This window comes from Bombina bombina, chromosome 7, assembly GCF_027579735.1.
Source record: "Bombina bombina isolate aBomBom1 chromosome 7, aBomBom1.pri, whole genome shotgun sequence".
Classification (NCBI taxonomy): domain Eukaryota; kingdom Metazoa; phylum Chordata; class Amphibia; order Anura; family Bombinatoridae; genus Bombina; species Bombina bombina.
The window spans coordinates 386,595,022-386,609,668 of record NC_069505.1 but is presented as its reverse complement, the minus strand read 5'-3'; the positions used below and the strand labels follow the sequence as shown (position 1 = coordinate 386,609,668).

The following is a 14,647-nucleotide window of genomic DNA, read 5'->3' as shown; positions in this document are numbered from 1 at the left end:
TCACAGAGGTAAAAAGTATATTAATAGAACTGTGTTGATTGTGCAAAACTGAGGAATGGGTAATAAAGGGATTATTTATCTTTTAAAACAATACAAATTCTGGAGTAGTTTGTCCCTTTAAGTACACAAAAAACAGTGTACATGTGAAGCATACTTAAGTACACTGCATGTGCTCAGAGCTGGTATTGCATGTATTGCATGGGAACTGACTCAGCATGTGTCATGTACACAACCGCTGGCTCTCTTCGCAGATACACTTTTTAAAATTAGTGTTTATATGCTCCTATTAGGAAAGGTAAATTTAAACAGTGATATATTTTTTCTAGAGCATTTTTGCTAATGCATGTGTATTGGAAAAATTATTCTATTCAAAATAGAAATGCAATGATGCACATTTTGCTGGAATGCCCCTTTAAGATGGCTAACTTGTATTTTAAATTCTGACTCTAAAGCTAAATAATACATAGTTTTATAGCAAGGCATTGTATATTTGTTGTGTTCTGGAATAAATTAAATTAAAGTTCATGTGTCACTCATACTACTAGCTTTTAGCTACAGTTTACATTAGACTTTGTTTAGCATATAATATTGTGTGCAGTGTGGTCTTACCACCACAGAGGGCGCTGCGGCATTTGACTGCACTCACTGTCTCACTACCATGAACTTTCTGTGTGTGCTGCAGAGTGCCAGAGTGCAGACAAGTCATGTGCAACTGCAATCAGGTAAGATCAACCATTAGATTATATATACAGGGAGTGCAGAATTATTAGGCAAGTTGTATTTTTGAGGATTAATTTTATTATTGAACAACAACCATGTTCTCAATGAACCCAAAAAACTCATTAATATCAAAGCTGAATATTTTTGGAAGTAGTTTTTAGTTTGTTTTTAGTTTTAGCTATTTTAGGGGGATATCTGTGTGTGCAGGTGACTATTACTGTGCATAATTATTAGGCAACTTAACAAAAAACAAATATATACCCATTTCAATTATTTATTTTTACCAGTGAAACCAATATAACATCTCAACATTCACAAATATACATTTTTGACATTCAAAAACAAAACAAAAACAAATCAGTGACCAATATAGCCACCTTTCTTTGCAAGGACACTCAAAAGCCTGCCATCCATGGATTCTGTCAGTGTTTTGATCTGTTCACCATCAACATTGCGTGCAGCAGCAACCACAGCCTCCCAGACACTGTTCAGAGAGGTGTACTGTTTTCCCTCCTTGTAAATCTCACATTTGATGATGGACCACAGGTTTTCAATGGGGTTCAGATCAGGTGAACAAGGAGGCCATGTCATTAGATTTTCTTCTTTTATACCCTTTCTTGCCAGCCACGCTGTGGAGTACTTGGACGCGTGTGATGGAGCATTGTCCTGCATGAAAATCATGTTTTTCTTGAAGGATGCAGACTTCTTCCTGTACCACTGCTTGAAGAAGGTGTCTTCCAGAAACTGGCAGTAGGACTGGGAGTTGAGCTTGACTCCATCCTCAACCCGAAAAGGCCCCACAAGCTCATCTTTAATGATACCAGCCCAAACCAGTACTCCACCTCCACCTTGCTGGCGTCTGAGTCGGACTGGAGCTCTCTGCCCTTTACCAATCCAGCCACGGGCCCATCCATCTGGCCCATCAAGACTCACTCTCATTTCATCAGTCCATAAAACCTTAGAAAAATCAGTCTTGAGATATTTCTTGGCCCAGTCTTGACGTTTCAGCTTGTGTGTCTTGTTCAGTGGTGGTCGTCTTTCAGCCTTTCTTACCTTGGCCATGTCTCTGAGTATTGCACACCTTGTGCTTTTGGGCACTCCAGTGATGTTGCAGCTCTGAAATATGGCCAAACTGGTGGCAAGTGGCATCTTGGCAGCTGCACGCTTGACTTTTCTCAGTTCATGGGCAGTTATTTTGCGCCTTGGTTTTTCCACACGCTTCTTGCGACCCTGTTGACTATTTTGAATGAAACGCTTGATTGTTCGATGATCACGCTTCAGAAGCTTTGCAATTTTAAGAGTGCTGCATCCCTCTGCAAGATATCTCACTATTTTTGACTTTTCTGAGCCTGTCAAGTCCTTCTTTTGACCCATTTTGCCAAAGGAAAGGAAGTTGCCTAATAATTATGCACACCTGATATAGGGTGTTGATGTCATTAGACCACACCCCTTCTCATTACAGAGATGCACATCACCTAATATGCTTAATTGGTAGTAGGCTTTCAAGCCTACACAGCTTGGAGTAAGACAACATGCATAAAGAGGATGATGTGGTCAAAATACTAATTTGCCTAATAATTGTGCACTCCCTGTATATATAAAAAGAGTTATCTCACTAGCTGCACACACACATGCTGTGTATGATTTGTTTAGCAGCATTAGTAAGCCACCTGCTACTGTATTACACAGAACATACAAACACAACTAGATTTAAATGTTAAAGGGATAATCCAAATACAATTGAAATGTGCATCTTTATTTTTCTGTTTGAAAATGAGCATTTTTGTAATTAGAAAACTTTTTTAGTAAAATCTATCACTGTTTTATTCTTTTATCTGAGAGATGTTACTGTTAAGTGTATGAAATATACAGACATTAGCAAACAAACTGCATCTGCTTGTGACTTTCTGATATATAGCAGTACTAGAAGGGTGCAAGCTGTATTTTATGAATTGCTTTGATGCTGTTCAGAAGCCTGGCAGGGGTTAATATTTTGTGTTGTTTTTGGTGTGAGTTACAGTATTTGTGCAGTTTAAAATAACTATGTCCTGCTATGTAGATGCTGAAGGGTTAATAATGTAACCCTTGCTTGTTTAATTTGGCCCTACATTAAAAAGGTATTATTCATATGCAAGTGAGCTGTTAGGGTGTTTTATTTAACATGCATTACAAAATACAGTAAATATTTTAAGGTAATTAGTGATTTTAATCTAATTTTCTTGCTGCAAATGTTTTAATTTACTTTTTGAAATGATTCTACTGTAATCAAAATCTTTAACGTAAATTAAAAAACTTGCAGCAAGAAACTGAGATTAAATCCCTATTCCCTAAAAAATAATCCTTGTTAACAGTCCCTTTAATATCAGTTGCCAATTATTTTGATCTAGGGCAGTGGTTTTCAAACCTGTCCCCAGGCCTCCCCAACAGGCTAGATTTTCTGGATTACCTTGGATGAGAGCAGGTAAATAACCATCAGCCAGATTCCGAGTTTTGTGTTATGAGCGGCTCGCTACTAACTTGCAAGTTATTTCCACCGCTCACCTTTAATAGCGCTGCTATTACAGGTTTGCAAAAACCCGGCCGTTAGCAGGCAATATGGCAGCGTTGAGCTCCATACCGCACACAAATACCAGCGCTGCTTTGAGCTGGTTTTACGTGCTCGTGCACGATTTCCCCAGAGACATCAATGGGGAGAGCCGGCTTAAAAAAAAGCCTAACACCTGCAATAAAGGAGCCTAAAGCTCCGTAACGCAGCCCCATTTATTCCTATGGGGAAAGAAAATTTATGTTTACTCCTAACACCCTAACATAAACCCCGAGTCTAAACACCCCTAATCTTTTGCCCCCGACATCGCCGACACCTACATTACAATTTTTAACCCCTAATCTGCCGCCCCCAATGTTGCTGCCACCTACCTACACTTATTAACCCCTAATCTGCTGCCCCCAATGTCACCGCCACCTGCATAAATTTAATAACCCCTAATCTGCCGCCCCCAACGTCGCCGCCACCTACATAAATGTATTAACCCCTAATCTGCCACCCCCAATGTCACCGCCACTATACTAAAGTTATTAACCCCTAAACCTCTGGCCTCCCACATCACTAATACTAAATAAATATATTAACCCCTAAACCTAAGTCTAACCCTAACACCCCTAACTTTCATATAATTAAAATAAATCTAAATAAAAATTACTATCATTAACTAAATAATACCTATTTAAAACTAAATACTTACCTATAAAATAAACCCTAAGCTTGCTGCAATATAACTACAGGTATACCTCACTTTACAGCGCTTCACTTTACAGCGATTCGCTAATACAGCGCTTTGTGGAGCTGAAGTTCAACCTCCAAGGATTTTGAAACAGTGCTGTAATCATTGTGAGATTGCGAGAAAAGTGAATGGCAATATTTTGTTATGCTTAGTTCACTCTGTTAACAGCATTGCAGTGCAATCTTTGTCTCAGTGCTAGCCTGGCAAATTTTACTACAGTAATTGTCACTATTTTACAGGTACAGTATTTATTGAATACTAATTGAATACTTGCTGTGCTAGTGTTAAACTAAACGTAGCACTATTGCACCCCTAATATATGTTAGTTCAAACATGTTTTCAAGATTTTAAACACTGAAAAGAAAGCTATAACTGCCTTGTTTCACTTTAAGGCGGTTTTCACTTTACAGCGGGGCTCCGGTCCCTAACCCGCTGTATGAGCGGGGTATACCTGTAATAGTTACATTGTAGCTAGCTTAGGTTTTATTTTTATTTAACAGCTAAGTTTGTATTTATTTTAACTAGGTAGACTAGTTAGTAAATAGTTATTAACTATTTGCTAACTATCTAGTTAAAATAAATAAAAAATTAATTTACCTGTAAAATAAACCTTAACCTGCCTCACACTAACACCTAACATTACACTAAAATTAAATAAATTACATTAATTAAATACAATTAACTAAATTACAAAAAAATAAACACTAAATTACACAAAATAAAAAAATAAATGATCAAATATTTAAACTAATTACACCTAATCTAATAGCTCTATCAAAATAAAAAAGCCCCCCACCCAAATAAAAAACCCCTAGCCTAAACTAAACTGCCAATAGCCCTTAAAAGGGCCTTTTGCAGGACATTGCCCCAAATAAATCAGCTCTTTTGCCTGTAATAAAAAAATAAAATACAAACAACTTCTATGGAAGTCCCATTGAAAAATGACTTTTTGAAAGGTGTTGTAGTTACGTTGCGTGACGGCCAAAAAAGTGTGCGGTACAGCTGTACTTACAAGACTCGTAATAGAAGCGATAGTGAAAAAGCAGCGTTATACTCATAACGCAAAACTCGCAATCTAGTCGAAAGTCTAATAAAAAATTATTTAAAAAAAATATTGCACAAAAAACCTTTTAAGGGTTCAAAAGATATGAGATCTCGGGTGCTAGAAAAAAAAAGGCAGGCAAATGGCTTTGACATTGAGACACATACATTGCTAAAGATGTTTTTGTATGTATGTATTTATGTATGTATGTGTATATATATATATATATAAAAATATGTATACATATATATTATTGTATTTATATGTGTATATATGTATTTACAGTCATATATACACATATAAAAACATTAAAGTGACAGGCCTCAAATTTCCTGCAAGGCTATTGGCTAAGAGGTGGAAACGTCACCTCAGTCAAATACCGTTCTGCCGTAGGTTGCCTTAGCAGCTCAGTGCGGTAAACGCTGCAAACAAAAAAAAGAGCTTTCAGCATGAAGTATTTTATACGTCATGAATGAAAGTTCCCTTTATTTGTTCCAATGGTAAATCCTAGCGTTTCACCAACGCTAGGATTTACCATCACTTTAATATATATGTACACACATATAGACATATATGCTTTAAAGGGGCATAACACACATTGAGATCACAATATAAAATGTTTAGTTATGCAACTTTGCAATATACTTTTTATTTTGCACCATTTACTATAATTTAAAGGGGCATGAAACCCAAGGTTTTTCTGTCTTTCATGATTCAGTATAGAGCATGAGATTTAATTTTTAACCCTTCAGTGCTAAGCACTTTCCCACCTTGGTGCTAAGCTTTTTTAGTTTTTTTTTTTTTTTGTTTTATATTTTTTTAAAATATATATTTATTTTTTTCCTTTTTTTTTCAGATCCCCAAGACTTACACTGTTGGAAAGGTTAGACGATTTCATTTCCAACAGTGGGTCTTGGGGGTCTGTAGCTGCTTAGATGCCTGAGATACAGGCTTCTAAGCAGCATGCCCCCTGCTTCGATATTTAACATTGTTAATGTTAAATAAAGTTGCACGGTGACGTCATCAAGTCATTGCGTGTGACATCACCATGCATAACGTGAAGCCCCGGTGATGCCTGTCACTATGCAGGCCCAATCGCCGGGGTAGGAGCGGGTGGGAGCCCCCAGATCTCCCTCAAGGTGGGAGAGTGCTAGCGACAGCTCTGAGCCGTTGTTAGCACCAGAGTGTGAAACCCTGTGACAGCTCAGAGCCATTGTTAGCACTCAAGGGGTTAAACGATTTCTCTTTTTCATGACACGATGAGTCCACAGATCATCTTAATTACTAATAGGATATTCACCTCCTGGTCAGCAGGAGGCGGCAAAGAGCACCACAGCAAAGCTGTTAAAAAGCTCCTCCCTTCCCTCCCACTCCAGTCATTCTCTTTGCCTACGTTAGTGCTAGGAAGTGGTAAAGTGAGTTGTTAGATAAAATTCTTCAATCAAGAGTTTATTATTTTTAAAGTAGTGCAAGATTGTGCTGCTTTGTCCTAGAGTGTAGCCGTAGTCCATATCAGTCTCTTCAGTAGAGCAGTGGTGGCTTTAGAGCAATGGAAACTTGTGGGACATAATTCTCACTGTGCCTCCCATGTAATTTACTCAGACTTTTATTTCTCCACAGGTTGATGTGAGGGATAGGACCTCTCAAGCCTGTGAGCTGCCTTGCTGTCAGGCAGATACGAGGTAAGTGCTGCTTTTTTATTCTGGGGCCAAGGAAACAAAGCATCTCAGAGATAAAGGTGTGAACATTTATTGGAAAAATGAACATATAAGGCTCATACAGGAAGGGGCGCTTTATGTTTTGGGACTACAGACTCTCCTAGACTGGAGAGGATTTTAGACAGCCATATCTGCAGGCACTGGAGCTGGGAGTAAAGCTTTTTCATTTGCTCTGGTGGTTTGTGTCTCCCGACGGCTTTACTTAGCAAACAGGCCGATCGGGAGATGAGGTGCATATAGTAACGCCCACGTTGGGCTTCAGTTCAGTAGCGTGTCACTAGAAACGCATGGTTTCCAGTAAAGCAGACGTTTCTAGCATTATCCGTTGGCACTATTCTTATTGCTGAGGTCCGGATCGTTCCTGCACCACAAGAAAAGGGACATTGACTCCTGTTTAGCAGTCAGGTAGGCACCTCAGCAGGGTTACTGAGGTGTAAAGGTGTCTGTAGTGTTCAAATTGTGATATTTTCATAATTGACATAGTTGGGTAAAAAAGTTACCTGTTTAAATTTAAAGACACAGTAACATATTTTCATTACAAAAATTTTAATTCATTTTTGAGGTTTTTTATTTATTAATTTACTCATTGTGAACAGTATGGACCAAGGAGACTTGCAAGATGTCACTTGCTCCTTGTGTTTTGATGCAAATGTGGAACCACCTATCCCTTTCTGTCCCTCATGTATTGAGAGGACTTTAAATTATAGGGAAAATATTTTTTCTGAGCAAAATTTTTCTAAAGCCGATACTGTCCAAGAGTCTTATGACGAGGTTCAAAATATGCCGCAGCTTTCTCCCCAAGCGTCCCAAATGTTACCTCCCTCACAAGCAGTGCTCTGCACTTCTGCTCTAGCTCCCGCTGGAGTTACCTTAAAAGACATAGCTTCTCTTATGATGCGTTGTCTGCTTTTCCAATGTGGCAGGGAAAGCGTAAAAAGGAAAATCAGACATTTAGTAAGCGAGGTTTCTGATGCAATTGTTGCAATTTCGGAGGTGCCCTCCCAGAATACCGAAGAGGAGGATACCGCTGTAGCATCTGAAGGAGAAATTTCAGATTCAGAAAGTGTAATTCCTCTGGCTGATTCTGAGGTTGTATCTTTTAGGTTTAAGCTAGAACACCTCCGTCTGTTACTTAGGGAGGTTTTAGTTACTTTGGACGACAGTGACTCCACGGTAGTGGTTGTTCCTAAGAAGTCTAGTAAGCTGAACAAATATTTCAAGGTTGCTTCCTCGACAGACGTGTTTCCGGTCCCTGACCGAGCTTATGAAATAATTGCTAAGAAATGGGAGAGACCGGGCATACCTTTTTCTCCCTCTCCTATTTTTAAGAAGATGTTTCCCATAGCCGACTCTAACAAAGAGGCTTGGCAAACAGTGCCTAAGGTGGAAGGGGCCATTTCTACCTTAGCTAAGAGAACTACTTTTCCCATAGAGGATAGTTGTACCTTCAAAGATCCTATGGACAAAAAGTTAGAGGGTTTACTCACACTGTACACCAGGGCCTGCAATGACAACCAGCTGTGTGTATTGCTACCGTCACTAGTGTGGCAGTGTATTGGTTTGATGCACTGTCTGAGGCTCTCAGGACAGAAACTTCTTTGGATGAGATCCAGGATAGAATAAAGGCTCTTAAATGCCAAGCTCCCGAGATACGGGTCGAGGTCCAGGGACCCCCAGGCGGAGCTGATAGATGCTCTGGTGGTCCCTTTCATAACACACGCATACCACACACAAACTCTCATACAACACACACACCACACACTCTCATACAACACACATTTTCATGTAACACACATACCACACACACTCTCATACAACACACACTTTCATATAACACACATACCACATACACTATCATACAACACACACACTTTCATATAATACACACTCACCCCATACACTCTTACAACACACACATACAGACACACTTTCATAACACACGCATACCACACACACTCATACAACACACATACCACACACTCTCTCATATAACACACACACTAATACAACACACACACTCTCATACACAACACATGCACAGCACACACACAATCTCATACAATACACCACACACACTCCTACAACACACACACAAGTCGGGACCCAGTACACATGGTGTTGTGACCCAGTAATGGGTCCCGACCCATGGTTTGAAGAATCCTGCTCTATTTTAATTATGAAAGAAAAATGATGGGTTTCATGTCCCTTTAAAGGGACAATCTCATACAATACACCACACACACTCCTACAACACACACACAAGTCGGGACCCAGTACACATAGTGTTGTGACCCAGTAATGGGTCCCGACCCATGGTTTGAAGAATCCTGCTCTATTTTAATTATGAAAGAAAAATGATGGGTTTCATGTCCCTTTAAAGGGACAATCTATTCGAAATTAAACTTTCATGATTCATATAGGGCATGCAATTTTAAACAACTTTCCAATTTACTTCTATTATCTAATTTGCTCAATTCTTTAGATAGCCTTTGTTGAAGAAATAGCAATGCACATGTGTGAGCTAATCACACAAGGCCTCTATGTGCAGCAACCAATCAGCAGCTACTGAGCATATCTAGATATGCTTTTCAGCAAGTGATATCAAGAAAATGAAGCACATTAGGTAAAATAAGTAAATTCGAAAGTTGTTTAAAATGACATGCTCTTTCTAAATAACGAAAGAAAAAAAAATTGGGTTTCATGTCCCTTTAACTCTGAATAATATGGGCTTTTACTATGCTGAAAATTGGTAATGCAGGCTTCAGACCTCAAATGATTAACAATAGTCTGTATATCTTTCTAATTGGCTTTAGCATGGACTTTGTGCTAACAAAACAAGGAAAGGCATACTGACAGTATGATGTGACTTTGTGATAACATACATAAAATGAGGAAAAGCCTACTGACAGTATGATGTGACTAGAGTTACTGTCACATGAAGTACATCAGGATTAGCTCCTCCAAATAAGGAAAATGGTGGTGAAATTTGGCCACTGGAAAACTTTTGCATAGACCATTACATTACAGGCAAAGCGGGCAAAATAATGAAAGTATAATGAAAAGTTGTCTTATTATTTATAATTAAATAATTCATGTTATAATCACAAAGTGTATTATGCCCATGTAACGGGACAGACTATTGCTGAACAGACTTTATCTAATTATTTTGCATATCTAACTTTATACTCATTTATTTGATGTTGTTTTCTATTACAGAAACATGTCAAAGGGTCTATAAAGACATTACTGACCATGAAATGAGAAGATGCATAGGGGATTGCCAATCCCACACAAGAATTGTTTGTGGTCACAGGTAAGCAGTTATGTTTTTTCTTGTTTAAATCACCCCACTGAGTCATTTCTTTTATAATTGTTTTTTGTTTTTGTTTTTTTTATACAACATGCTTATATGGATGTGATACAGCAGGGGAGTGTTTGTTTCTGTCTATACAACATGCTTATATGGATGTGATACAGCAGGGGAGTGTTTGTTTCTGTCTATACAACATGCTTATATGGATGTGATACAGCAGGGGAGTGTTTGTTTCTGTTTATACAACATGCTTATATGGATGTGATACAGCAGGGGAGTGTTTTATTTCTGTTTATACAACATGCTTATATGGATGTGATAGAGCAGGGGAGTGTTTTATTTCTGTTTATACAACATGCTTATATGGATGTGATACAGCAGGGGAGTGTTTTATTTCTGTTTATACAACATGCTTATATGGATGTGATACAGCAGGGGAGTGTTTGTTTCTATTTATACAACATGTTTATATGGATGTGATACAGCAGGGGAGTGTTTGTTTCTGTTTATACAACATGCTTATATGGATGTGATACAGCAGGGGAGTGTTTTATTTCTGTTTATACAACATGCTTATATGGATGTGATACAGCAGGGGAGTGTTTGTTTCTGTTTATACAACATGTTTATATGGATGTGATACAGCAGGGGAGTGTTTGTTTCTGTTTATACAACATGCTTATATGGATGTGATACAGCAGGGGAGTGTTTTACTCACTTCCCTGATCCTCCCATGATCATAAATAGAGCAGCCATGTTAGAGTTTTCTCTGTGCTTGGATTGAGCTGACCCTTTGAAAGGAATGTTCCATTTTGATAGTGGTGCTTCTTTGTGACAGGATTTTTATTGCACTATCAACTAATATCAATTAAAATGTTAATGAATTATAAATCTTGTCTAAAAAGAAACATTCTTCAAACAAAGGAATGCTCCTATCACAGGAACAATAAATGAAACTCCCTTTACAATTTTCAGTGCTTCAGCAACATGCAACTTAAGATAAAACAATATATATTTCTTTAAAAGAGCATATTAGTAAAAAAAAAATGCATGCTCTAATTTGTTTTAATTAATTTTAAGACCATCAACCCTGCACTAACCCACAAAGGGATTAAACACACAGTAGAAGTACCGCTTGGAACCACAGAGCACTGCTGATCCTGAGCGGAAGTGCTGCTGATCCAATCATGAGTGCTAGTCATTCAACTAGTATTTCTGATTAGATAAGCAGCATTTGGCAGTTTTTGCTCTGGACCAGCAGTGCTCTGCAGGTACCAATCAGTACTTCCATTGTGTGTTTAAAGCCTTTGTGTGGGTTAATCTCACAGTAGTGCAGGGTCAATAGTCTTAAATTTACATTAAAGGATGTCATTTTTTTTTTACTATTAAGGCCCTTTTAAAGGGACAATAAACACCTTGAGATGGTAATATAAAATGATAAACTGTGTGTGTGTGTATATATATATATATATATATATATATACTTTCATTATTTATTTTGTCCCCTTTTCCTGTAATTCTATTCTGAAGTTGTGAGCTTTTCAGCTCCTGTTAGAAATGGAAGTGCAGAACACTGTTATATTCCACACAGCCATTGGCTGCACACTCTAGTGATAAATTTATAACTGTCCCTAATTGGCCACAGCAGATAATGTAACCTAAGTAAGATCCCATTGTTTTATAGACACTAAAACTTTACACTTAGTTTGTTAATGTTTAAACACCAAATATAACTTTAAAAAATACATCTACATGTTATTCACAGACTAAGCTTTTCTTTCAATGCTTCATTGTATCTAGCATTTATTTAGGGCTAGATTATAAGTGGAGCGCTAATTTATTGCGCGCCCGCAAGTGGACAAATGTGCCCTTTTGCAGGCACGCAATAAATAACCAGCCATTAGAAGTGTCTGGTTATTGCTACTATATGCTTGTGGTAGCAACTAGCGCTTATAAAATTAACCAGAGATCAGATCTCTGGTCAATTTTATAAATATGCCCCAAATGCCCCCAAAATACAGTGTAGTGTATTTTATAAAAAAAATACAAATTGTATTATTTTTATGTTTTAATAAAATATTTGCACTAGGTAGTATTTTGGGGGTAAAGTTGGTCGGAGTTGGGTGTTATATTTGCTGCATCGCTGAGCTACTTACCCCCTTCACTGCACTTAGATTCTGAGCTTGCGTAATTTTACACTTGAGTTGTAATACCAGCTAATATTAGCGGGCGCTGGTATTACTCAATGGAGCACTAATATTGCTTGCACACAAGCAATATTTAGCACTTCACTTGTAATCTGGCTCTTAGTGTTTAATGTCCCTTTAAATAAGCAAGCAGTGCAGCACCTCACATAGCATGGGAGTATCACAGAAGTAAATAGAATACTGTCTTACTAAATGCTACTCTGCTATATCATTTTCCTTTGGGAAGGGAAGTGGGGATATGAAGATTTAGAATATGACACATCTAGATAGCATATTACTTAATATTTTGTAAAAGGAAAAAAACACAATTGAAAAGGAAATAAACTGCACATTGTGACTTTCCCTCTTTTATCTCCAAAAGTCTAGGAACACAACCAAAAATTTAAATTACAACATAGGGTATCAAATAGTGCATATTGATTTCTAGAGAAGTAAAATATAAATATCTTAAGGAAAAAAAGTCTCAATATAGTAACCCTTTAACGACTGAGATGTACCATGTATGTTGCCGCTCATTAAGGGTTATATTTTTTTAAATAGCACGTGTCCCGCCACAAGTGGCGGTACTGCGCTATTATACCCTCCCTTCTTGTCATCGTAAATAGTGTGGCCTCAACACTGGCGGCGAGACCGCGCATTTAATAGCACTTCCCTATTCAAAGCCGAGTGATGTACAGGGTACGTTGCTAGTCTTTAAGGGGTTAAAGTATAGGTTCTAAGCATCCCATTGGCAGGTAGTGATCTGTTTGATTAGGAAGGAACGTGGCCAAATATGTTAATATCCAGATGGAAATTGCATTGACATGAGAATTTATGGAAGTTAAAAATACAATTCTTTTTTAGTATTCATCACAACCTTGAAGTTGAAATAAAGGCGTTATTTTTTTTGTCAGATTTACTTTTTTAGTTCTACAAATTAAAGTTCTGCTGTAGACTAAGCAATTAGCACAGAATGCCCATGTTTATGTAATATTTGTTTTTATTTTTACAGGCCGGTGCCAAATTCAAGATCATAGAACAGATACAGATGGACATCATATTATATTTTTGTTGTTCTGTCAACATTATTGTGCATCTGCATTAAACTTGTACCCTAGGCCTATACTATAAGTTATTCTCTGGTTTATTACAATGTCATATTTAAAATGTTTTAATACCTGGAAAATTTGAAGCCTAATAACACTTTAAATTATTTTTGTAAGAGTCAATGCTGTTGTTTTTATGGAGTCATTTCTAAAGGATTTTTTGGTGAATATTTTTATCTTCATACAGTATTGAGGTTAACAGATCATATTTACCAGACAGGCAAATGCTAATTTTATTAAAATCAGTAAAATATAAAAAATAAATATGATTTTCCTAGTTTAACTTCTGGTAACAATTGCAGTTAGTTAATTAATTATTTTTTATATCTGCACAGATATGGAGAGATCTGTAAAACAAATATTCATAAAGAAAATAATCAATTAAAATGACGGCCAAAAAAGACTGAAAGGGAGATAAAAACATGAAACATAATAACGATGGGCAGAACTGAAGACTGATTTATAAGTGGAATGCCTTAAAGGGGTGTGCTGTAAAAAGGGGCCATACTGTACCTGAGATAATGATATTAGTGTTATAATATAACTCTAATATAAGAATACATCAAGTATTCAACTTAAAGGGATACTAAACCCATTGTTTTGCTTTTATGATTCAGATAGAGCATGCTATTTTCTAATGTACTCCTATTATCATTTTTTCTTCGTTCTCTTGCTATCTTTATTTGAAAAAGCAGAAATGTAAGATTAGGAGCTGGCCCATTTTTGTTTTAGCACCTGGGTAGTGCTTACATATTGGTAGCTACATTTAGCCACCAATCAGCAAGCGATACCCTTGTGCTGAACCAAAAATGGTCTCTTGAACTTACTTTCCTGCTTTTTCGAATAAAAATAGGAAGAAAACGGAAAAAAAATTGATAATAGGAGTAAGCTAGAAAATTGCTTAAAATTGCATGCTTTGTCTGAATCATGAAAGAAAAAATGTGGGTTTAGTGTCCCTTTAATATATTACCTGTCATAATATTAGTTTTATATATGAATATATATTACCTCAGATAATGCATGGATACAACTTTAAGATCAATTAAATTCATACAAACAACTTACATAGATAACTTTTGCAGGAAAAAAACATTTTATTATTAATTTGTAAATATGATTGACGTAAATAATAGTAAATTTGTAGTGCTCTTGTGGCAGACACTGCTCTTAATTGTGATATATGTGCCAGAGATATGCTAAAGATTTGCAGTTGACTTGTTAGAGATTTGTAACAGACTTGCAGAGCTTTTGCAGTAGACTTAAAGGGCTCTTGCTGTTAAA

The 14,647-nt window shown here is 37.1% G+C and overlaps 1 long non-coding RNA gene across 1 annotated transcript; it reads left to right on the top strand.

Moving 5' to 3' along the window:
- The first annotated feature begins 703 nt into the window (after positions 1–703).
- On the top strand, positions 704–13,444 carry LOC128635930 (uncharacterized). Its single transcript, XR_008398620.1, has 3 exons — positions 704–722; positions 9,978–10,074; positions 13,273–13,444. It is a non-coding gene; the product is annotated as an uncharacterized LOC128635930 (long non-coding RNA).
- The last annotated feature ends 1,203 nt before the right edge of the window (positions 13,445–14,647 follow it).